The sequence below is a fragment of the Filicampus tigris genome, chromosome 13, assembly GCF_054856515.1.
Source record: "Filicampus tigris isolate MCC_2025a chromosome 13, RoL_Ftig_1.0, whole genome shotgun sequence".
NCBI classification, from domain to species: domain Eukaryota; kingdom Metazoa; phylum Chordata; class Actinopteri; order Syngnathiformes; family Syngnathidae; genus Filicampus; species Filicampus tigris.
Window position 1 is genome coordinate 22,670,503 of NC_141229.1, and position 25,410 is coordinate 22,695,912.

At 42.1% G+C, this 25,410-nt stretch overlaps 1 protein-coding gene across 6 annotated transcripts in view; it reads left to right on the plus strand.

Moving 5' to 3' along the window:
* The window catches only part of gja10a (gap junction protein alpha 10 a), a 150,212-nt gene that overhangs the window by 12,991 nt on the left and 111,811 nt on the right, over positions 1-25,410 (plus strand). The window lies entirely within an intron of this gene.

Below are 25,410 nucleotides of genomic sequence, written 5' to 3' on the forward strand. Positions count from 1 at the left end.
AGCGTAGTAACACTAGAATATGCCATTTCTGGAGAAATTGCGTGTGAAGGCAAAGGAAGCTGAATGAAAACTACGGAATGCGTTGGAATGAAGTTGAATGAAATTGAATGTAGTTGAATGATACTGAATTAAGTTGAATGATACTGAATTAAATTGAATAATACCGAACGAAGTTGAATGATTCTGAATTAAGTGGAATGAAGTCGGATGTAATTGAATGAAAAGGAATTAATTGAAATTAAGTAAAAATAAATCGGATGAAGTTGATTTGAATGACGTTGAATGTAGTTGAATGAAATTGAATGATACTGAATTAAGTTGAATGATACTGAATTAAGTTGAATGATACTGAATTAAGTGGAATGAAATTGAATGAAAAGTAATGAATTGAAATGATGTAGAATTAAGTGGAATGAAGGTGAATGATACTGAATAAAGTTGAATGATACTGAATGAAGTTGAATAAAGTGGAATGAAGTTGAATCAAGTTGAATGACACCGAATGAAGTTGAATGATACTGAATGAAGTTGAATTACCTTAAATTATATAGAATGGCCTTGAATGAGGAGGACATTAAAAAAAGAAGGGAAGAAAAGACTTCCGGTTCATTTCCGGGTCGTATGGGTCACTTCTAGTCCATTTCCGGGTCAGTTGGGTCTCTTCCGGTCCATTTCCGGGTCATTTGGACCACTTCCGGTCCATTTCCTAGTTATTTGGAAAACTTCCGGTCCATTTCCGGGTCATTTGGGTTACTTCCGGTCCATTTTTGGGTCATTTGGGTCACTTCCTGTTAATTTCCGGGTCATTTGGGGTCACTTCCTGTTGAATATGGGTCACTTCCTGTTGATTTTGGGTCCTCCCCCAAGATGGCCGCCGCATTGGAGAGATTTCGGGGTGAGTATCCCCAGTCTACCTTATGTCCCTGTCCAAGATGGCCACGCACCGGGGAGACCTCGGAGTGAGTATCCCCAGTCTACCTAATGTCTCTGACCAAGATGGCCGCCGCACTTGGGAGACCTCGGGGTGAGTATCCCCAGTCTAGCTAATGTCCCTGGCCAAGATGGCCGCCGCACCGGGCAGACCTCAGAGTGATTATCCCCGGTCTAGCTAATATCCCTGTCCAAGATGGCCACGCACCGGGGAGACCTCGGAGTGAGTATCCCCAGTCTACCTAATGTCTCTGACCAAGATGGCTGCCGCACTTGGAAGACCTTGGGGTGAGTATCCCCAGTCTAGCGAATGTTCCTGTCCAAGATGGCTGCCGCACTGGGGAGACCTTGGTTTGATTATCCCCAGTCTAGCTAATGTCCCTGTCCAAGATGGTCGCCGCACCGGGGAGACCTTGAGGTGATTATTCCCAGTCAAGCTAATGTCCCTGACCAAGATGGCCGCCGCACCGGGGAGACCACGGGGTGATTATCCCCAGTCTAGCTAATGTCCCTGTCCAAGATGGCTGCCGCACCGGGAAGACCTTGGGGTGAGTATCCCGTGTCTAGCAAATGTCCCTGACCAAGATGGCCGCCGCACTTGGGAGACCTCGGGGTGAGTATCCCCAGTCTAGCTAATGTCCCTGTCCAAGATGGCCACCGCACCGGGGAGACCTCGGGGTGATTATACCCAGTCTAGCTAATGTCCCAGACCAAGATGGCCGCTGCACGAGGAGACCTCAGGGTGAGTATCCCCAGTCTAGCTAATGTCCCTGTCCAAGATGGCCACGCACCGGGGAAACCTCGGAGTGAGTATCCCCAGTCTAGCTAATGTCCCTTCTCAAGATGGCCGCCGCACTGGGGAGACCTCGGAATGAGTATCCCCATTCTATCTAATGTCCCTGACCAAGATGGCGGCTGCACCGTGGAGACCTCGGGGTGAGTATCCCCAGTCTAGATAATGTCCCTGCCCAAGATGGCCGCCGCACTGGGGAGACCAACGGGCACAAACACTGGTCCACTGGAAATGAATGGTGAACTTGTGTGGCTTTTTTAAGTGTGAATGAGTTGAATGTGTGGGGAGTATGAATTTGGGGGGTGTTGAAAAGCTGAATGTGAGTTGAATGAGTTGAATGACTTGAATTAGTGGAAATTGGGAAGGTGTAAATGTGAAAAGTTGAACGTTCCAATGGAAATGAATGGTGATTAGTTGATTTTTTGTGGGTTTTTGAAGTGTGAATGAGTTATTCTGTGGGAGGTAGGAATTTTGGGGGTGTTGAAAATCTGAATGTGAGCTGAAACAGTTGAATGACTTGAATTTGTAGAAATTGGAATGGTGTAAATGCGAAAAGTTAAATCTGCCAATGGAAATTAATGGTGATTAGTTGAATTTTTGTGGGGTTTTTCAACGGTGAATGAGTTGAATGTGTGGGAAATAAGAATTTTGGTGGTGTTTGAAAAGCTGAATGTGAGCTCGGTGGGCGGGCTCGGGGTGTGTATCTCCAGTCAAGCTAATGTCCCTGTCCAAAATGGGCTCCACATTTGGGAGATCTCGGGGTGAGTATCCCCAGTCTAACTAATGTCCCTTTCCAAGATGGCCGCCGCACTGGGGAGATCAAGGGGCAATAACACTGGTCCACTTGAAATGAATGGTGAAATTGTGTGTGTTTTTTTCAAGTGTGAATAAGTTGAATGTGTGGGAAGTAGGAATTTTGGGGGTATTGAAAAGCTGAATGTAAGTTGAATGAGTTGAATGACTTGAATTTGTGGAAATTGGAATGGTGTAAATGTGAAAAGTTGAATGTGCCAATGGAAATGAATGGTGAATAGTTGAATTTTTGTGGGTTTTTTTAGGCTGAATGAGTTGAATGTGTGGGAAATACGAATTTGGGGTGCGTTGAAAAGCTTGACCAATATGAGTTGAATGAGATTAATGTTGTGGATTTCAAATTGGAATGATGTAAATTTAAATTGTTGAATATGGCAATGGGAATGAATGGTGGAATTTTGTGTTTTTTTTTTTACGGGTGAACAAGTTGAATGTGTGGGAAGTAGGAATTTTGGGTGTGTTGAAAAGTTTATCAATGTGAGTCGAATGACTTGAATGGTGTGAATTTGAAATTGGATTGGTATAAATGTTAAAATTTGAATGTGTCAATGGAAATGAATGGTGAATAGCTGAATTTTTGTGAGTGTCAGGTTCACACCAAGTGAGACATTAGTAAACAATGCACACTATGAGGAGAGAAGACACTCGACAACAATATTGTCTTTTTGCAAGGAAAGCGCAGGCAAGTGTACGATTACAGTTCCTTAAACCCTCTGCCCGGCTCCCGCCCCTCCTCTCTTTTTATTTTCTTCGGAGTCCCTGATTACAAAGGTGTTCCAGCTCTAAGGGAAAGGGGAGCGAAAGCAGCTGGAGCAATATGAACTTGTTTTGTCTTTGTGTGTGTGTGCGTGTGTGTGTGTTAATATAAAGCTAAACCTACAAAGCTAACAATCTTAATTATGAAAAATCCAACACATGAATAATAAAATACATTATTATTTTTACATTCCCCCCTGTTTTCATATAATATAAAGCTAAACCTACAAAGCTAACAATCCTAATCATGAAAAATCTAACACATGAATCAGTATATACATTATTCTTCTTACATTCCCCTCTGTTTTTCTTACATTTGCACAGTCCATTGTCATTGTTTTATTCTGTCCCAAGGACTCAGCGTCTTACCACAGGACGCATAAGAGCATTGTTCCTATTTCGCGGCTGCGTCCTACTCACATTCCACTTTCTTTACAAGCAACTTCGACTCACACGATTAAAACAAGTTTATAATACTGAAAAAATACCTTGGAATAATTATAAGAGTAAATATGGTATAACCTATGAACAATTATTCTATCATTCCCTCCTGTTTATCACATATTTGCTCAAACCCTTCGTCCAATTTCATTCACCCATTATTATGAAAACAAATATATTTACCCGTCTTACTTCTTATGACAACAAAATATTTACCCTCAGAAGCACCATTAATCTGTATTCATAGTCACCTAAATCCGGAAACGAATCAGCCATGTAACAATGTACGCCATCATCATCATCACCTTTAATGTCACGATCCAGTAAAGAATACAATTGAGCCATTTGGTTCCAAATGGGGGGGAGTGCTGTTGTCATCAATCTGTTAAGGAGAGAGCGCAGACAAGGAATACAACAAATAACATCCACACAAGGTCAAGAAGCTGCAAAAACAGCGATTGATACCGAAATTGAGGACACCAGAGCTTCGCATTTTCCCAAGGCATTCATCCAGGAGTCCCACATGGAGCGTGGGACAGAGTGTTCCTTCATCCTGCCATTCAAGGGATCAGGATCCCTCTACGGCCTTGGTGAGGCTGCCATCTGCAGCTGTGTTGTTGGGAGCGAATGTGCAGAACTGCTCTCCGATAATAGCACATTCTCCTCTCTCAACCGACAACACGTCAACAACCGTTGTGTTTTGGAACGCCATAAGCGAGGTGGCTGATAGCTGTTCATGCACAGCTTCAAACCCACTCTGTGTCCAATTGCCCAATTTTTGTACGTTGCAATGGATGTAGTTGAAACTGTCTAAGTTATTGCTATGTTTTTAACACCACCAATATAAGGAAGGACTCAAATTCTGCTGTTATCTGATTCACTAATAATTTGTACGCACACTGAACCCCACATGGAACAGCAATGGCATCAATGCATGTTGGATCATCTTGGTTTTGCCAATTTACGGCTCTTTTCTGATGTTGCCAATGTTTTGCCATGGCAGTGGATCATTTAGTTGTTAACTCTTGTACAGGCATGGGATGTACAGACACAAGTAATAACAAAGTCACCAGAGCACAAAGGTCTGTTACATTCATGGGTAAAAAAAATTTCAAACAGTCGAGCATCTCCGCACCACCACCAGCTGTCTTGGCTCCAATCATCTTTCTATCTTCAAGAGGGAGAGGTTACCAGCACTTCACCTCTCTATGTGGTGCAACTAAAAGTGTTCTCTTCCTGTACTTGATCAAATGTGTGTGTCGCACAATGCTGTTGTGCCAGTTCCCTCTCCTGCCCCTTCAGCAAAGGCAAGGGAAGGACAGCCCACCTTTGGTTCAGATCGCATCTCATACTCCCGTCGACGTAAGAGGGAGCCTGGATAGTCAGTGACTCTGTGCGATGGCCAGGCCTTGTGACTCCACAACTCCAAAACAGCTGGGGGAGACCCAAGTCCTACAGCAGTCAAGGTTGTCAACACCACTTGGAATGGCCTTCCCATTGCGTCCTGGACCAACACTTGGGGTTTCACAAGGTCTCATGGGAGGCTGGCCTTCTTGCAGGGGTAGAGATTCATCTGGCATTTCATGAGACAGTTTCACTTCCTCATCGTAAAGCATAAACATTTTCCTCATATAGTTCAGTCAATGTCTTCCGTTTGCCCAGGACATAATGGGTTATTTATAATGGGTTACATAAATACTCTTCCATACAGAATTTCAAACGGACAGTCTTTTATTTTCTCTCTGTTTTTTTTTAATCTTCTTACAGTGCAGCTCGTTCTTTTCACCAGTCATGCACTTTAACTGGATAACCAAAAGATTTGTCCCGTTATTCAACAATCTTTACAAAATGACTTCCATTATCACTCTAAATCATTTGTGGTATACCGTAGTGATATATTTACACAATGTCCTTGTCGCCGTAGTAGCGCAATTTCAACCCGGTTTGAAAACACATTAATTAGCATTAGGCAATATTAATCCTATTTTGTTCAGTCGAATAATAAAATCCCACCTAAAGGATACTGTGCTTGTATGTGTGACTTGTATAAAACACACTAAGTAGCATTTCCTTATGAATTACGGTTTATACAAGTCACATCGACATCAATATGCAGCAAAGCGATGTTCCACAATATATACCATCCTTCCCCCCTGAAGAGACGTGACAAGGCCCACGACTCTTAATTGCTACCCACGTAAACAGGCCTTATGGAAGGATGGGGTCACCTTCTTTACTACATATGATTCAACATTTCCTATTACCCCGTTATTTTTCCAAAATGTTCACTCACTATTTTGCATGTCTGTCAGTATTGCGTCGTCGAGTGGCGTGTTATCATCTGGTATTTGGTCTTCTGAAAGTACGCCATAAATGCCAACAGATGTTCCTTCCGTGTGTGTGTGTGTGTGTGTGTGGGTGTGTGTGTGTGGGTGTGTTTTCTCATTACTGTTTGAGAAAAATGTAACCTTCTTTTGCTATCCCGTTTGCGTACATGTTGTCTAAGTCTTATTCCATCATAAAAAGTACTGGCCATGTCTTTCACGTGTACACATTGTCTAAGCGTTATTTTATTATGAAAAGTACTTCCCGTTATATTAATGCATTATCTCTGTCTATTTTCTGCTGTACCATTAATTATTCCCACCAATCCAGCACTTCGAGGGTGTTAAGCACCAAGATTCTCAGATCAATGTGAACCATCACTCCTATTTTGTCCACACTCTGGTCAACAAAACGGGTATCACCATCATTGTACGTTTTTTAGAAATGCCATATCTGGGGATGATATCCCTGCAAAGTGCTTTTGCCACCGTCAACGCGTCTGAATGTTTGGTATAGGGAATAGTTCTAGCCATTTTGAAAAAACATCTATGATGACCAAACAATAGTTTTCCCCTTACTTTGGTTCAATTAAAAAAAAATAATAATAATAAATAAACATATGAATAAGATGAAATGGATAATGTGGTAAAGTGTTACTTGGTCTCAAGTTATCTAGTATACTGTGTCTTGCACATGACAAGCATGCCCTACAAGCATGCCCTACAGAAAGTATTGGAATCAGAATCAAAGTCAAAAGTCGTATAATGTTGACTCATTAAGATCATTCAACTCAGCAGCCCATCCGTATGGATATTTAGGTAAAATAAGTCATCTGTTTGGCCATACATAACATAACTGCTAACACATGCGTTTATCCTGTAGCTGGGTCTGTAGCTGTCTTAACTGCAAATGCGTTCCCATGGGACACACTGTCTGTGCCTGATGTGTGTGTTGCACACTTGCAGACGGCCAGAGTGTGTGTGCCAGCTGTATTGCGTCTAAAAGCTTTAATAAGAGTTCTGCACGCATAACTGGCTTTCCCGTTGATGTTACCATGCCTCTAATTCTCCCAATACCATGCAAAGGTTATTGCGAGTGTGGCAAACGCGAGAACTGGAGTTATTTCTGCCAACTCCTGGACTGTAAAAATCAAGGAGTTCTTTATTAAAAAAAAATAAAAAATATGGAAACTCGTTGCCTTAGAAATGATAAGTAAACGTAACTTGAACTCTTTACGTGTAAACAAGCTATCAATACTGAGTGCACAGTACTACCACCAACTTAATTATTTTGACTTTATAGTGCTAAATGGTTAAAAGGGCTAACACTTGTATAGCGTGCTTCTCACAGTGTACCTCATTTACTTCCTGATAATGAATGGATGGATGGATTTTATATTTAAAAACCGGTATGCCAACAAGGATATATCAGCTATTACATGCAATAAATGTTTTTGTAACAGGAAAACAATAAAAATGTGAAGTTCCAATGGGATAGATAGCATTTCACCATAAAAAAAATCCAGAAGTTCTAAATATTTAATTTGTTGTAGACATGTAAACTCAAGACAACTGAGTAAATTAATTTCTTTGTCAGGAATTACTAACAACTTAATTAAAATGAGTGTTTAGAACAAATTATCAAAAAGTGAGTTATTTCAACACAATACTTCTGAGTAATATGAATGTTTGTGTTTACAGTGTGGCAATCATGTCTTCCTCCATTTTCAGGAAGGAGTAACAATGTGGCTGGGTTTAACATGTTGTCTCAATACATACAAGGTAAATGTCTCGGTAGTGATAAAAAGATCATGGTCCTTTGTTAAAACAATGCAGAGACTGCACGTGGTACTCTCAAAATCACAACCAAAACAATGGTTGCACTTAAAAAACAACAACTGGAAACTGAGGCACCATTGCTGCACTTGTTTGTACAGCAATGGATGCTGCAAGAACTGCTCTTCCACAGTGTGGCAATGCACCGTCCAATTTGAAAGAAAAAATATGCCATTAGTTTCGTTTTGTCTCGATCTTGCCGCACCAAAACTGAGGTCGAAAAATGACCTTTACAATCCATCAACTGAATAAGGGGTCGCCATAATTTAAGATAATGCTGTGCTTAACACTAAAATTTACTTTATTTCACAAAAAACGTTCCTGCTTCATTGGTCTACCTTAAAGGTGATTTGAAGTCTTCACTATTACATTTTTTCACCAATGATTCCTGCATAATTTGGAACCCAGATTCAGCAACAATTTGTTAGACCTAAAAAAAATGACTGATGTTTTGGAGCCTGGAGAATTGCATTTTGTTTTTGTTTTTTTCTATTCCCCACTACAATTATACTCCCAGCACTAAGATTGCGTCCCAAATATTTGACTTGTTGTATCTACATTCGTAGTTTATTTTTGCTTACTTTGTGCTCTTCTTCAGCCAAATGTTATAATAATGAACAAGAATTGTTCCGCCTTGTCGCAGGGTCAGACAAGAGAGGAGCAGAGAGCCCAGGTGCCCCTCCCTGATGTCTGCGCCGCCGCTCAAGTCACATTATCTTCGTTTCTTACTTTTTGCCCATTAAACGCTTCTGCTATATGATTGATACCTGTAACACGGCTACTTTATGCGTAATTAACTCAAACATTAAAAACGTGTTCAGCTATGGATGCGACTAAATATTGCATCTTATCAGGATCCTGTTTTTCAACAAACTTCCAATCCTTACATTGCATTTTATTATTTAAATTTACTACCTATTTTCCCATTGTACAGACAATTTGGTCCAGCTTGCAATCACTTAGGGTGTTCTAAAAACTGGATTTTTATCAGTAGGACAGCAATTCAAATTTCCTGTTGTGGTCATTCTCACTACAACCTTTTCAGGTGGAGAATTCTTGCTTCTGCATCAACACCAGTCTGCTGTTCATTATCCTACTACATATACTACTAATTATACTATACTAATTATATGGAATAAAATACCTAGTGGTATTTTAATTCGCAATCACTCTGTTCACTTACACATTTCACACAGGGTTTCACAACCGATTTGCACAAACATACACACACCCAGAATTCAAGTGTACACAGGCCTTCGCCATCCTTTTTTATTATTCATTCATTCATTCCTTATCCATACCGCTTATCCTCACAAGGGTCGCGGGCATGCTGGAGCCTATCTCAGCTGTCTTTTGGGCAGTAGGCGGGGGACCCCCTGAATTGGTTGCCAGCCAATCGCAGGGCACACAGAGACAAACATCCGCACTCACAATCACACCTAGGGGCAATTTAGACAGTCCAATCAACTTATCATGCATGTTTATGGAATGTGGGAGGAAACCGGAGTACCCGGAGGAAACCCACGCAGGCACGGGGAGAACATGCAAACTCCACGCAGGGAGGCCGGAGCCGGGATCGAACCCACGACCTCTGAACTGTGAGGCGGACGTGCTAACCAGTCGACCACCGTGCCGCCACTTTTTTATTATTATTATTATTATTAGTAGTAGTAGTAGTATTATTGTTATTTTCTTTTTTTAAGCTGGCCAGCAAAGTCATATTTTGTTATCCAAAAGTTTAAGTGTTGTATTTTGGAAGGACAAATGTCCAATCTTTGCATGCGAGAGGATCACTTTTATCACTGATTTTACTGTTAGTTTTCCCCCATTCTTTTGATGAAGAGTCAGTTTTATGACACTTAGGGTGTCCTACACTGACCTTTACCTTAAAACAGGGTGACAAACAACACAGTGTGTGGCAATCCTCAAGCTTCTACCACAAGTAAGAATAAGAATAAGAATAAGAATGCCTTTATTGATCCCACAGTGGGGAAATTTTCATTGTTACAGTAGCAAAGATATAGGTCACACAGGGGCGGCGGCATAATGTGGCCATTAATGTATAACATTGACGGCAAACATTTAGAATCAAACCTATGTAGATATACGCAGTAACGTGTATATACACATGTGTATACACACCAACCTACATCTACATAAAAAATATGAGGAACACTCATTTCGGCCTGTACATAGTACAGAGGAAAAAATACTCTAAGTGACAGTGCTGCAGTGCTGTAGTGAAATGTAAGGAACAGCATTGGATAAAAATAAAACTAGACTAACAGTAGTGGGGAATGTTGAGTATTGCACGGTATTACAGTAGTGGGGAATATTGGGTATTGCACGATACGAGCTCAGGTGCAGGACTGCACAATTGCACTAATGACCGCCAGTTTGTAGAGACTACACAATGTTCTTGTTAAAGAGTCTGACAGCAGCAGGCAAGAAGGAACGGCGGAATCTCTCCTTTGCACAGCGAGGGTGTAACAGTCTGTCACTGAAGGTGCTGTGGAGTGCTGTTAGGGTGCCCTGGAGGGGGTGGTCCGGGTTGCCCAGCATTGATGACAGCTTGGCCAACATCCTCCTGTCCCCCACCGAGTCCACAGAGTCCAGGGAGCAGCCCAGGACAGAGCCGGCCCTCTTGACCAGTTTGTCCAGCCGCTTCTTGTCCCGGGCCGAGACGCCGCCTGCCCAGGTGACCACTCCCTGGAAGATGACCGATGCAACCACCGAGTCATAAAAGTTCCTGAGGAGTGTCCCCTGAACCCCAAAAGACCTCAGTCTCCTGAGGAGGAAGAGTCTGCTCTGACTCTTCCTATAGAGGGCGTCTGTGTTGTCGCACCAGTCCAGTTTATTGTTCAGATGAACACCCAGGTACTTGTAAGTTGAGACTCCCTCAACATCTGTTCCCCGGATGTTCACTGGTGCAGGTGAAGAGTGCTGGCGCCTACCGAAATCCACCACCATTTCTTTGGATTTCCCCGCATTGATCAGGAGGCGGTTCTGCTGGCACCAGTCCACAAAACCCTGAGTAAGTTCTCTGTACTCCCGATCATCTCCGCCTGTGATGAGGCCGACAATCGCAGAGTCGTCAGAGAACTTCTGCAGGTGACAGGTAGGGGTGTTGTAGTTGAAGTCCGAGGTGTAGAGGGTGAACAGGAAGGGAGCCAAGACAGTTCCCTGTGGGGCCCCCGTGCTGCAGAGGAGCACGTCAGACACACAGTCCTGTGTCCTCACATACTGTGGCCGGTTTGTGAGGTAGTCCTGGATCCATGTGGTGAGGTGGTGCGCCACCCCCGCCCGCTCCAGCTTGTCTCCCAGTAGGGTGGGCTGGATGGTGTTGAAAGCACTGGAGAAATCAAAGAACATGATCCTCACAGTGCTCCCCGCCTTCTCCAGGTGGGAGAGTGAAGTGTGGAGGAGGTAGATGATGGCATCATCCACACTGATGCCAGGCTGGTATGCGAACTGGAGTGGGTCCATTGAGGAGCTCACCAGGGGGCGCAGGTGGACAAGGACCAGTCTCTCCAGGGTCTTCATCAGGTGAGACGTCAGCGCCACCGGTCTGAAGCTGTTGAGCTCCTTCGGGTGGGGAGTCTTTGGCACCGGGACCAGGCAGGATGTTTTCCATAGCTGGGGGACCCTGCCCAGCTTCAGGCTCAGGTTGAACATGTGCTGGACAATTCCACACAGCTGGTCTGCGCAGGATTTGAGGAGCTGGGGGCTGATGCCATCTGGACCCGCTGCCTTCCTCGCCTTCATCTTCTTCAGCTGGTTCCTCACCTGAGATGTTGTGAAGGCCAAGGCTGGACAGGAAGGAGTGGTGGCTATCTGGTGTAGCTGGGAGCTGGAGACTGTGGAGAAAAGAGGGGAGGGGGTGACACGCCCAGCAGGAGGAGTAGGTGGAGACTGCAGCAGGAGAGACGGAGTGGAGGCAGGCATCTGATCGAACCTATTGAAAAAGAGATTTAGCTCATTTGCCCACTGCAGGTCCCCCCCAGTCCGGGTCTTGGGTTGTCCGTGGCCTGAGATGGTCTTCAGGCCCCTCCAGACTCCCCTGGCGTTATTCTGCAGCAGCTGCTCCTCCATCCTCTTCCTGTAGGACCTTTTCCCCTCTCTGATCCTCCTCCTCAGCTGGCGCTGCACAGTCCTCCGCTCCTCTATGTTGCCTGACGCAAAAGCCCTCCTCTTCTCCTTCAGGAGAGCTTTTATGTCTGGTGTGATCCAGGGTTTGTTGTTGGAGAAACACCTTACTGTCCTGGTGGGTATGGTGTTCTCCATGCAGAAATTTATATAGTCTGTAACAGTGTCCGTTAGACTACTAATGTCTTCCCCGTGAGCATCGCTGAAAACTTCCCACACAGTTGTGCTGAAGCAGTCCTTTAAGGCCTCCTCGGCCTCTCCAGACCATCTCTGAACCGTGCGGGTCACAGCTGGCTGCCTGCGGACCAGAGGTTTGTACACAGACTGGAGAGCCACCAGGTTGTGATCAGCTTTGCCCAGCGGGGGGAGGGGCAGTGATGTGTATGCCTCCTTGGTGTTGGCATAGAAAAGGTCCAGTGTTTTATTGTCTCTGGTGTGGCAGGTGACATACTGTGTGAATGAAGGCAGAGAGGAGGAAGGGGAGGCATGATTGAAGTCACCAGAGATGAGTACCAGGGCATTTGGGTGCTGTGTTTGTAGCCTGCTCACTGCTGCAGTCAAGACATCACAGGCTGTGTCGCTGCTGGCAGCTGGTGGGACGTAGACAGTCACCGCGATCACGTGACTAAACTCTCGCGGGATGTAGAATGGCCTCATGCCAACAGCTAGCAGCTCAATATCCCTGCTGCAAAGCTGCTCCTTAATCGTGATGTGCCCAGGATTACACCATCTATCGTTCACAAACACAGCCAGCCCTCCTCCTTTCCTCTTTCCACTCTCCAGCGTCCTGTCCGCGCGTATGATTTGGAAGCCGTCCAATTCTACGACCGCGTTCGGCGTTAGCGTTGTTAGCCACGACTCCGTGAATAGCATCAGGCTAGCCTCCCGGAAGTCCCTCTCGTGCCGGGTAAGCGCCGCTAGCTCGTCCATCTTGTTGGGGAGCGATCTAACATTCCCCATGATAACAGACGGGAGGACGGGATGGTATCGTCTCCTCCTTTCCCTGCGTTTAACCCCCGCACGAGATCCCCGTCTCTTCCTCCTCAGCTCACGGGGGATATCGGGTCTCGCCCCGGGAGCCGGCGCATGGTTAGCACGGAGTGCTAACAGCTGATTCCGGCTGTAAACAATGGGGGCTCGGCTCCGAGCCAAGTCGCCGGACACGATCGCGCAAAAAATAGCCATCAGCAGCAGCAAGAATACCGCAGTTTGGGTGTCCATTGCTACGCAAGTTACGACTATCAATTATACCAAAAAAGTATGAGGTAGAGTAATATTAAAGAACAAAAACACACGAAAAGGCTCACCGATGAGCCGGAGCTACTGTAGCGGGCTGCCACTCGCGCGGCGCCGGAAGTCCGAAAGTGGCGGAGGATTCTTGCCTATTGCGTCCACACAAAGTTGTCACTTACAGTCCTGTTTATATCCACTCACACAGTTTACACAGTCACACTTTTAGCAGCATTTTTCACGGAGTTTAAGTACATACAGGACACCGTCCCCCTTACAGTTTTATAGACTTACTCTGTCTTTTACCTTGACATTGACTAGCATTCTCAAGGCTTACACAGTTTTAAAGACTTACTCTGTCTCACAGTTTTATAAACTAACTCTTGTCGTACAGATTTATAGACTAACTCTGTCTCACAGTTTTATAGACTAACTCTGTCTTACAGTTTTATAGACTCACTCTGTCTTACCACTTGACCAGGGACTAGTATTGTCAAGGTTGTTTTTTTTACCAGCGCGCAATTCACTCATACACGAGTGTTGTGAGTTTCCTACTCACCGAGAGATGTCTTCACTCCTCCGGCTTCCCGTCAGCCTTAAGTTCCCCGAAGTGGAGCCAGAGACCAGTCCCACAAAGGGTCTTAGAGCCGTGGCTATGGACTTTACCTAGAGGTTGACTCGACAGCTGAAAACCTTCCGGGATATAGGGATCTGGCTCGAAGGACCAATTAAATGTCAGGTTCACACCAAGTGAGACATTAGTAAACAATGCACACAATGAGGAGAGGAGACACTCGACAACAATATTGTCTTATTACTTGCAAGGAGAGTGCAGGGAAGTGTACGATTACAGTTCCTAAAACCCTCTGCCTGGCTCCCACGCCTTGTCTCTTTTTATTTTCTTCGGAGTCCCTGATTACAAAGGTGTTCCAGCCATAAGGGAAAGGGGAGCGAAAGCAGCTGGAACACTATGAACTTGTTTTGGCTATGTGTGTGTGTGTTTTGTAGGCCTTATTATTCTTACAGTGAGTTTTTCAAGGGTGAATAAGTTGAGTAAGTAGGAATTGTAGGTGTGGTGAATAGCTTTTCCAATGTGAATTGAATGAGTTGAATCTTGTGAATTTGAAGTTATAATTGTGTAAATGTGATATGTTGAATGTGCCATTGGAAATGAATGGGGTTTTTTTGGGTGAAAATTTGAAATGGTATACATTTTGAAAATTTGTGAAACAGGAAAAAATACTACCCAAGAAATGCATGAATATTCTGAATGTTTTGAAACTTGAATGAAGTGAATCGGGTGAAAAATGTGGAAGGAGATGCACGCCAAAAAAGTGGTCGGAATAAAAAGGAATAATAATAATAAAGAATAGGAATAACATGTGTGAAGGCCTTCGCCTTCACACAACTAGAGAATGCAATTTCTGGAGAAATTGTGTTTGAAGGCAAAGGAAGCTGAATGGAATCCGTGGAATGCGTTGGAATGAAGTTGAATGAAGTTGAATGACCTTGAAAAAAATCAGAAAAGAGGAAGTAAGGAAACAATGAAAGAAGGAAATCAGGGAAAAAAAGGAGGAAAACAAAGAATCATGGACTCAAAGGAAGGGTGCAAGGAAGCAACCAAGAACACAATCAAGAAAGAAAACAAAGTAAGAATACAAAATAGTAGGAAGGAAAGGTTGAGGCGAAGAAATGAGGAAGAAAGGACACTAGTAATCAAGGAAGGAAGGAAACAAGGAATCTCGGTAAGGAAGGAACCTGGGGATGAGAAATTGGGGTGTCCCAATACTTTTGAACAACATAGCCGCATCATTATGGACACCTGGGGATGAAAAATCGGGGTGTCCCAATACTTTTGAACAACATGGCCACTTCATTAGGGACACCTGAGGATGAAAATTTTGGGTGTCCCAATAATTTTGAACAACATGCCCAAGATGGAGGCCACACTGGGGAGACTTCGGGGTGAGTATCCCCAGTCTAGCTAATGTCCCTGCCCAAGATGGCCGCCGCACTGGGGAGACCTCGGGGTGAGTATCTTCAGTCAAGCTAATGTCCCTGTCCAAGATGGCCGCCGCATTGGGGAGACCTCGGGGTGAGTATCCCCAGTCTAGCTAATGTCCCTGTCCAAGATGGCTGCCGCACTGGGGAGACCTCGGGGTGAGTATCCCCAGTCTAGCTAATGTCCCTGTCCAAGATGGCCGCCGTATTGGGGAGACCTCGGGGTGAGTATCCCCAGTCTAGCTAATGTCCCTGTTCAAGATGGTCGCCGCACTGGGGAGACCTCGGGGTGAGTATCCCCAGTCAAGCTAATGTCCCTGTCCAAGATGGCCGCCGCACTGTGGAGACCTCGGGGTGAGTATCCCCAGTCTAGCTAATGTCCCTGTCCAAGATGGCCGCCGCATTGGGGAGACCTTGCGGTGAGTATCCCCGGTCAAGCTAATGACCCTGTCCAAGATGGCCGCCGCACTGTGGAGACCTCGGGGTGAGTATCCCCAGTCTAGCTAACGTCCCTGTCCAAGATGGCCGCCGCATTGGGAAGACCTCGGGGTAAGTATCCCCAGTCTAGCTAATGTCCCTGTCCAAGATGGCCGCCACACTGGGGAGACCTCGGGGTGAGTATCTCCAGTCAAGCTAATGTCCCTGTCCAAGATGGCCGCCGCACTGTGGAGACCTCGGGGTGAGTATCCCCAGTCTAGCTAATGTCCCTGCCCAAAATGGGCTCCGCATTGGGGAGACCTCGGGGTGAGTATCCCCAGTCTCACTAATGTCGCTTTCCAAGATGGCCGCCGCACTGGGGAGATCAACAGGCAATAACACTGCTCCACTTGAAATGAATGGTGAAATTGTGTGAGTTTTTTTTAAGTGTGAATGAGTTGAATGTGTGGGAAGTAGGAATTTTGGGGGTGTTGAAAAGCTGAATGTAAGTTGAATGAGTTGAATGACTTGAATTTGTGGAAATTGGGGAGGTGTAAATGAGAAAAGTTGAATGTGCAAATGGAAATGAATGGTGAATAGTTGAATTGTTTTTTTTTTAAGGGTGAATGAGTTGAATGTGTGGGAAATAAGAATTTGGGGTGTGTTGAAAAGCATGACCAATATGAGTTGAATGAGATGAATGTTGGGAATTTCAAATTGGAATGATGTAAATGTGAATTGTTGAATATGGCAATGGGAATGAATGGTGGAATTTTATGTTTTTTTTACGGGTGAATAAGTAGAATTTTTGGGAAGTAGGAATTGTGCGTGTGTTGAAAATCTTTACCAATGTAAGTTGAATGAATTGAATCTTGTGATTTTTAAATTGGAATGGTGGAAATTGGAAATGTTGAAAGTGGCATTGGAAATGAATGGTTTTTTTTGGGGTGTAAAGTGTGAAATATTGGGGAAACGGTGAATTTGGGGAACGAAAAAAAATACTACCCGGGAGCATGAATTTTCTGAATGTTTTGAAACTTGAATGAAGTGAATCGGGTGAAAAATGTGGAAGGAGTCACACACCAAAAATGTGTTAAAAGTGTAATAATAATAATAATAATAATAATAATAACTATAGGAATAACGTGTGAAGGCCTTCGCCTTCACACAATAAAGAATAGGAATAACATGTGTGAAGGCCTTCGCCTTCATCCAACTAGAGAATGCAATATCGGGAGACATTGCGTGTGAAGGCAAAAGAAGCTAAATGGAAACAGTGGAATGCATTGGAATGAAGTTGAATGACCTTGAAAAAAATCAGAAGGTAAACAAGAAAAGAGGAAGAAGGAGCAACAGCTTTTCACGAAAAATCACTAATATCATATTTTATCATCAGGAAGGTCTACAGAGTCTTCTGAGCAAGGAGAAAAAGATCAAAGAAAAAAACATGTATTTCCTTCAGCCAGTAGGTGGCGCTACCACTACGATGAAAAATAAGTTCGTAGATGTCTTCAGCTCTTGGCTATCACCAAATATGAAAAATTTCAAGAAATTTGGATGATCTGAGTCAAGTAAAAACTGTATTTATTGTCACGATGAATAATTGGATTTTGCGGCACCGTCAAGGCCACGCTCTTCACCAAAGAGTCACAATATTCGGCATAGAGCAAGATCAATGTCTTGAGGCCTTTCTGACAAATTTTTAGTCGGATTCGTTCAACGGGCTCCGTGCAGTAAATAGAAATGTAAAAAATGACAATTTTTGTCGCCACTAGGTGGCGCTATATGTATAATGGAATATCATTATATAGATGTCTTCAGGTCGCGACTCTTTACGTAAAGGTGAAGTTTGGGATTTTTTGGAGCATGCGCAGGGGAGTTTATCTCCTGTATGGCAAAGGAAAAAATTTACAAATTTGATGCCCCTCCCCCGTCATATAGTTCATCGAAAACTCAAACAAATTTTCCGAGTGTTTTCCCCACGTCTTAAGATGATATATACGAAGTTTGAAGTCAATTGGAATAATCCTCCGGGACATGGGTGCAAAAGTATGCACCCTGTAAACGTACAAAAATGGTCAAAAATTGGACATTCAAAAATTCATAGCTCACTCCCTGTACACTTTATGGCTGTAATGAACTTCTTTGTACGTCTCGGGGTGCTACACGTGCCTGCCAATTTTCGTAGGAATAGGTCAAACAGGCTGGAATTCTATTTTCTTTTCCTACTCTAGGTGGCGCAACAGAGCCATTTCTTTTGCGTCGGTTATGGCGACTTTAAAATATCACATTTTTCGCCAGGCCCGATGAGACTGCAAAGTTTGGTGAGTTTTCGTGCATGTTTAGGGGTTGAAAAATTCTATCATTTGGTCAGAAAAATAACAAATAATAATAATAACTAGAGCTGCAAGCAGCTATAAAGGGCCCTCGCAGCCCTGGCAACATTGGGGTACCGGCACGTCGGGATGCTCGCACATCGGAATTGAATAATCAAAATTATCATGTGGATGGAGTTACAGCAGTTTTTAGTAGTCAAGGTGAGTCCAAACTTTAAAGTAAATTCAAAATGGCGGACTTCCTCTTAGGTTTAGCATATAGCATCAAGAGGCTTCTTTTGTAGGTCTCTTTCTGTTTTATATACTAACAAATTTTGGTGGATGTAGGTGAAGGGTGCAACCGGGGCCAGTTTTTATACATTTTCGAGGGGGCAGTAGCGAGCCATCTTTTAAATATTGCACAATTGAATAATTAATTATTGATTAATTTACCAGGCCTTCTACCTGTGCAAAGTTTCATGAGTTTTCGTGTATGTTTACATTCTCAATATCAGCATTGTGTTATTGGCAAACTGCGTTACCATGGCAACACATTTTTGCGTAAAAATCTCAAACGTCGTGTTTTAACATCATGAAGGCCAAAACACTGTTCCGAGCAAATATGAAGGAGATCTGGCTAACCTGCCAGGAGAGAAACATGAAAGAATAAAACATGTACTTAATTTAGCCAGTAGGTGGCGCTCCCACTACGATAAAAAGTTAGTTCGTAGATGTCTTCAGGTGTGGACTCTCATCAAATGTGTGACATTTGGACACGATATTATCATGTGGATCACATTACAGCTGCTTTTAAAGTCAAAAGTCAATGTGATGCCGAATTGTAAAGTAAATTCAAAATGGCAGACTTCCTGTTAGGTTTAGCACATAGCTCCAGGAGACTTATTTGTTGGTGTTGACCTGTTAGATATACCAGCAATTTTTTGTAGATATATGTGAAACGTACAACCGGGGCTGATTTAAAAAAAAAACTCTAGGGGGCGCTAGCGAGCCATTTTTTAAACAATTGCGACTTAAAACAACAAAAAAAGATGATTACCCCAGGCCTGATGTGTGTGCAGAGTTTCGTGAGATTTCATGCATGTTTAGACCCTCAAAATCAGCGTAGTTTTATTTGCAAACTGCCCGTTACCATGGCGACAGCTTTTTACGAAAAATCACAAATATCGTATTTTAACATCAGGAAGGTCTACAGAGTCTTCCGAGCAATTCTGAGGTCGACCTGGTTAACCTGCGAGGAGGAAAATATCAAAGAATAAAACATGTACTTCCTTTAGCCAGTAGGTTGCGCTACCACTACGATGAAAGATAAGTTCGGAGATGTCTTCAGGATTGGACTTTTATCAAATGTCAGTAGATTTTTAGAAGGAATTATCATGTGCGTCAAGTTCCAGCAGCTATTTTAATCAGAGCAAATTCATACTTTAAACTTAATTCAAAATGGCCGACTTCCTGTTTGGTTTAGCATATGGCTCCAATAGACTTTTTTGTAGGCCTTGAACTGTTACATATACCACCAGATTTTCGTCGACCTTGGTGAAAAGTACAACCAGGGCTGAATTTTAAAAAATTTCTAGGGGACGCTAGCGAGCCATTTCTTACAAATCGCACTAAAAAATAAAAAATATATTGATGATTTCACCAGGCCTGATGTATGTGCAAAGTTTCGTGAGATTCCGAGCATGTTCAGACCCTCAAAATGAGCGTTGTTTTTTGGAGAACTGCGTGTTGCCATGGCAACAGCTTTTCACAAAAAAACACAAATATCATATTTTAATATCAGGAAGGTCTAGAGAGTCTTACGAGAAATTCTGAGGTCGACCTGGTTAATCTGCGAGGAGAAAAAGATCAAAGACAAAAACATTTATTTCCTTCAGCCAGTAGGTGGCGCTACCACTACGATGAAAAATAAGTTCGTAGATGTCTTCAGCTCTTGGCTATCATCAAATATAAAAAATTTCGAGAAATTTGGATGATAAAACTGTATTTATTGTGTCATCATGTGTCATCTTCCAAACCGCTTATCCTATACAGGGTCGCGGGGAGGTGCTGGAGCCTATCCCAGCTGTCAACGGGCGAAGGCAGACTACACCCCGAATTGGTCGCCAGCCAGTCGCAGGGCACACACAGACACCGTCACTGAGCGGGAATCGATCCCACGCTGCCCGCACACAACTCAGGCGTGTGTACCACTACACTATCAGTGACTCCCTGTATTTATTGTCACGTTGAAAAATCAGATTTTGCAGCATCGTCAAGGCTACGCCCTTCACCAAAAAGTCACATCAATCTCTTGAGGCCTTTCTGACAAATTTTCAGTCGGATTTGTTTAACGGGCTCTGTGCAGTAAATAGAAATGTAAAAAATGAACATTTTTGTCACCACTAGGTGGCGCTATATGTATAATGGAATATCATTGTATAGATGTCTTCAAGTCGCGACTCTTAATGTACAGGTGAAGTTTGGGATTTTTTTGAGCATGTGCAGGGGATTTACGGTTTTTCTCCTGTATGGGTAAGGAAAAAATTTACGCCAAATTTGATGCCTCTCCCCCGTCATATACTTTATTGAAAACTCCCCCAAAAAAAATCCCAGTGTTTGCCCCAGGTCTTAAGATGATATATCCGAAGTTTGAAGTCAATTGGAATAATCTTCCGGGAAATAGGTGCAAAAGTATGCACCCTATAAACATGCAAAAATGGTCCAAAATTGGACATTCAAAAATGTATAGCTCACTTCTTGTACACTTTAGACTATGGCTGTAAGGGACTTTTTTGCACGTCTCGGGGTGCTACACGTGCCTGCCAATTTTCGTAGGCCTAGGTCAAACAGGCTGGAATTGTATTTTGTTTTCCTACTCGCAACAGAGCTATTTCTTTTGTGTCGTTTACGGCGACTTTAAAATATCAAATTTTTCGCCAAGCCCGATAAGACTGCAAAGTTTGATGAGTTTTCGTGCATGTTAAGGGGTTCAAAAATGCGATCATTTGGTCAGAAAAATAACAAATAATAATAATCATAATAATTTCTACAAAAACAATAGGGTCCTTGCAGCTTTCGCTGCTCGGGCCCTAATAATAATCATAATTTCTACAAAAAACAATCGGGTCCTTGCAGCTTTTGCTGCTCGGGCCCTAGTAATCATAATAATTTCTACAAAAACAATAGGGTCCTTGCAGCTTTCGCTGCTCGCGCCCTAATAATAATAATTTCTACAAAAACAATAGGGACCTCGCAGCGGTCGCTCCTCAGGCCCTAATAATAATACTATTTCTACAAAAACAATAGGGACCTTGCAGCGGTCGCTGCTTGGGCCCAAACAATAATAATAATTTCTACAAAAACAATACGGTCCTTGCAGCTTTCGCTGTTCGTGCCCTAATGATGTAAATGTGAATTGTTGAATATGGCAATGGGAATGAATTATGGAATTTTGTGGGTTTTTTTATGGGTGTATAAGTTGAATGTGTGTGAAGTAGGAATTTTGAAAAGTTGAAAAGTTCACCAATGTGAGTTGAATGACTTGAATGTTGTGAATTTGAAATTGGATTGGTCATGTCATCTTCCAAACCGCTTATCCTATAGAGGGTAGCGGGGAGGTGCTGGAGCCTATCCCAGCCATCAACGGGCGAAGGCTGACTACAGGGGAAACATTGGATTGGTGTAAATGTTAAAAGTTGAGTGTGTCAATGGAAATGAATGGTGAATAGTTGAATAGTTGAATTTTTGTGAGTTTTCTAAGGGTGAATAAGTTGAATTTTTGGGAAGTAGGAATTGTGGGTGTGTTGAAAAGCTTTTATCAATGTGAGTTGAACGACTTGAATGTTGTGAATTTGAAATTGGATTGGTGTAAATGTGAAATGTTGAATGTGCCTTCGCCTTCACACAATAACAAGGTATCCTGAATTATTTTTGCGTTCTTAAATCCTAAATGGCCATATTAGACATTAAGAGTTTTTTTTAATGGGCAAAAGTGTTTTATAAAATGAATTAAGTCAAAGTTCTAATCTTTTTTTTTTCCTTTTTCTTTTGCTAATCCGAAACACAATCCGATCTCTGACTCAAAATCCGTGACCGATCTGAACCGTAACTTATGTGATCCGTTGAACCACTAGTGAGGACAAAGTCAATCTCCTGGTACTAATGTGAGTAACCCATGAAAAAAATGATGTGCACCCCTGTTAATATGGGAATGTTCATGGGAATGTCAGCATTGTATGGACAAACAACATATAATAATTTTGGGGTGGAATAAACAAGTACAATTGATTGACAAATATGTTAAATAGATTAATAATACATAAAAAGTAATAAATTGATGAATATAGATAAAGAATACACACACAGCCTTACATTAACTACAAGTTCAAACAGATATGCATCATTTTTACTGTACAGGCAGTCGATATACTACACTTAAACTATAAATATAATAAAGAGTAAGTGGACAAATACGTGAAAATGTTCTGCTGAACTGATTAAAGGTGAGCTCATTTTAAGCCTCAACTATGACAGTTGTCAAAGACGTGTCTGCCAAGGCAGAAAGCTCTTTGGCCTTGGCAACACAGTGACTATTCTGATTGGATAACAATAGAATCTTCTAAATTATAGATTAATAAAAATATATTATATATGGGCCATTCTACTGAATTGGTTCAAATTCAGAGTTGGAAAATGTGTGAAATTTGTATTTTATTTCAGAAAAACTTTTATTGTATTCATGTTGCACCATATCTAAGGGGCACAAATATAGTAAAAGTACAGTCAATTTTCAAATAGTATTTTCTAGCTTTTCCCTAATATCTTGCCTGTCCCTAAAATAAGTTACTACCGAAACACACAATTACAGAATAATAAAAATAATTCTACTAGCCGATTCATTTTTTTTTTCCATTCCCCCCTCTTCAGACTATTTTTATAAATTAATATATATGGTTTTGATATCAAAACCAATCAAAATGAATTTTTAAAAGAATTTAATATGACTTTTTCCGAAATAAATCTACATTTGTATGCTATTTTTCATTGTAAAATGTAGAAAGTTGATCATATTGACTTCAAAAGTCATCATTAATTAAAACAAACATACCCTTAAACAATCATTATCAAAATTGTTAGTTGATTATTCAATACTTTTTATTTTTGTTAAAACATCAGTTTTTTCGGTAGTGACTACAACATTTCAGTAGTGACCATGTTGTTGCTGCTGTTGCAGTAATACTTTTTGTGAATGTAGCATTGTAATCACTTAACTAGTTTGGCTATATTTTAACTTTTACTTTAACTGTAACACATATGAATTAATTGCAAATATCACTACTTTATCTTGAGGATCAATACTTAAAATTGAGCACTATGGATCGGAATATCTTTATTTTGGTATCGATACGCCCATCCCTCGTTGAAGGCAGTCAGGTCGGTCGTCCCCGCCGATTAGGTGTCCCTTATTTATTTTTCAGGGATTTGGTAACCCTAGTCAAAAATGACCGGGTGAGGTTGTTTTCTTTAAATATCTTCGTATGAAAAATCGTTAGCATTTCATGTTCCAGGTATTCCTCCAAAAACATGTTTTTGATATAATGCCATTCATATTTTTAACTTAGCTTTTACACCTTTTAAGAAATTAGTTTTTGTATTACTACCCCAAGCTTCCATAAGTGGGTCAAAAATTACCCGCATGCATTTTCTATGGAATCCAATGGGAACTATTGATTTTTATCAACTATAGCTGTCAGAAATAAATGAACTGTGAACCACATAGACTATATCAAAAGTTTCACCCTTCAGGAAGATCGTTTCACACAAGAGCTGACATGTGAAAGTATTATCTTCATATAATATTGTGTGTGTCTTTCATGATTGTTGATATTATTATTTATCAAAATTACCCTACTTTATAAGTAGCTAACACTAACTAGCTAACTAAGATCGCTAACATTAGTATATGCATTGTGTTAATGTTAGTGTGTGAGCGTGTCATTCATGATTGTTGTGTTAAAGAGTATGTTATTATTGTTTATCAACATATTAGCCTACTTCATAACTAGTGTATATGTAAAAACGTTTTCTGGCCGTGCTGAGAAAGCAGGTGGTGCTGATGTATCATAACTAGAGTTAGCCAACATTACTATATGCAGTGTGTGTTTGTGTGTGTGAGTATTATTAATTTAGCTACATATCTTTGATATCAATTGATCTATTGGACACATTACTTTTATGTTTCCTCATCCAATGTGTCATGGCTGCTAAATACAGAGCTGAAATTGTCCTAAAGATGCTGGATGATTGAGGCCAGTAACGGGGTTGGACTCTTGAGTCTGAAATTTCTGATGATGTGGACCCAGACTATTGTCCAGGTGGAAGTAGAAATACAACTGAACAGAATCAATCTGATTCAGAAAATATCTCTTATATGTCCTCTGAAGAAGAAAGTGTCCAAATCATGTCCAACAGAATGAGTCGGAAGGGCTTTTACTGGAGCGAGTTACCTCCGACCCAGTGCAGAACACAGAGCCACAACACCCTCAGAAGTCAATCAGGGCCTGCACAAGGGCTTAGCACCACTGCCTCACCAAAAGATGCACGGGAGTTCTTTATCACTGATGATATAATATAAGAGGTGATGAAGTGCACAAACTTGGAAGGATGTAGAGTAGCAACAGCTAGAGGAAAATAATGGAAAAATTACCATGGAAAAAATGATGAATTCATGACCTTCATTGGATTGACCCTGCTTGCAGGAAGTGAGAAGAACTAGGATATATCAGTCTGTGAGCTATTTGGGAGTTCTCTACATATTCCCACGTACAAAGCCTCTATGGCTATTGGAAGATTTGCAGACATTCACCATACCTTGCGCTTGGATGATCAGAGGACCAGAGCCTTCTCACTGGAAACAGACCATATGGCAGCCATCCGCAATGTATGGGACCTATTCCTGGTCAACTTCAAAAATCGATTTATCCCCAGTGATTGTGTCACTCTGGATGACCAGCTTGTGCCATTCAGGGGTAGGTGTAAATTTCTACAGTACATGCCAAGCAAGCCTGCCAATTACGGCCTAAAGATCCTCTGGGTTTGTGATGCAATAGATGGTATAGTTTAGACGGGGAGAGAACCAAAGGAAGAAGCTCAGAAGAATCTCGGGGAAAACATCAGTTGTGTAGTAGATTTAGAAACGGTTGCAACATCAAAAATGTTTAAAAAGGGAAAAAATGAAGATATTTCAAACATGAAATCATTGTTGTGTGGTCCTAAATATAATACTAAATATTATACAAGTGATTATTCTTAACCAAAATGACAAAAATGGCATAAAAACACATTGATTCTAATATGGGTCATTTTTGACCCACTTAATGGAAGAGTGTAGGGTCCAGTCACTTGTGCA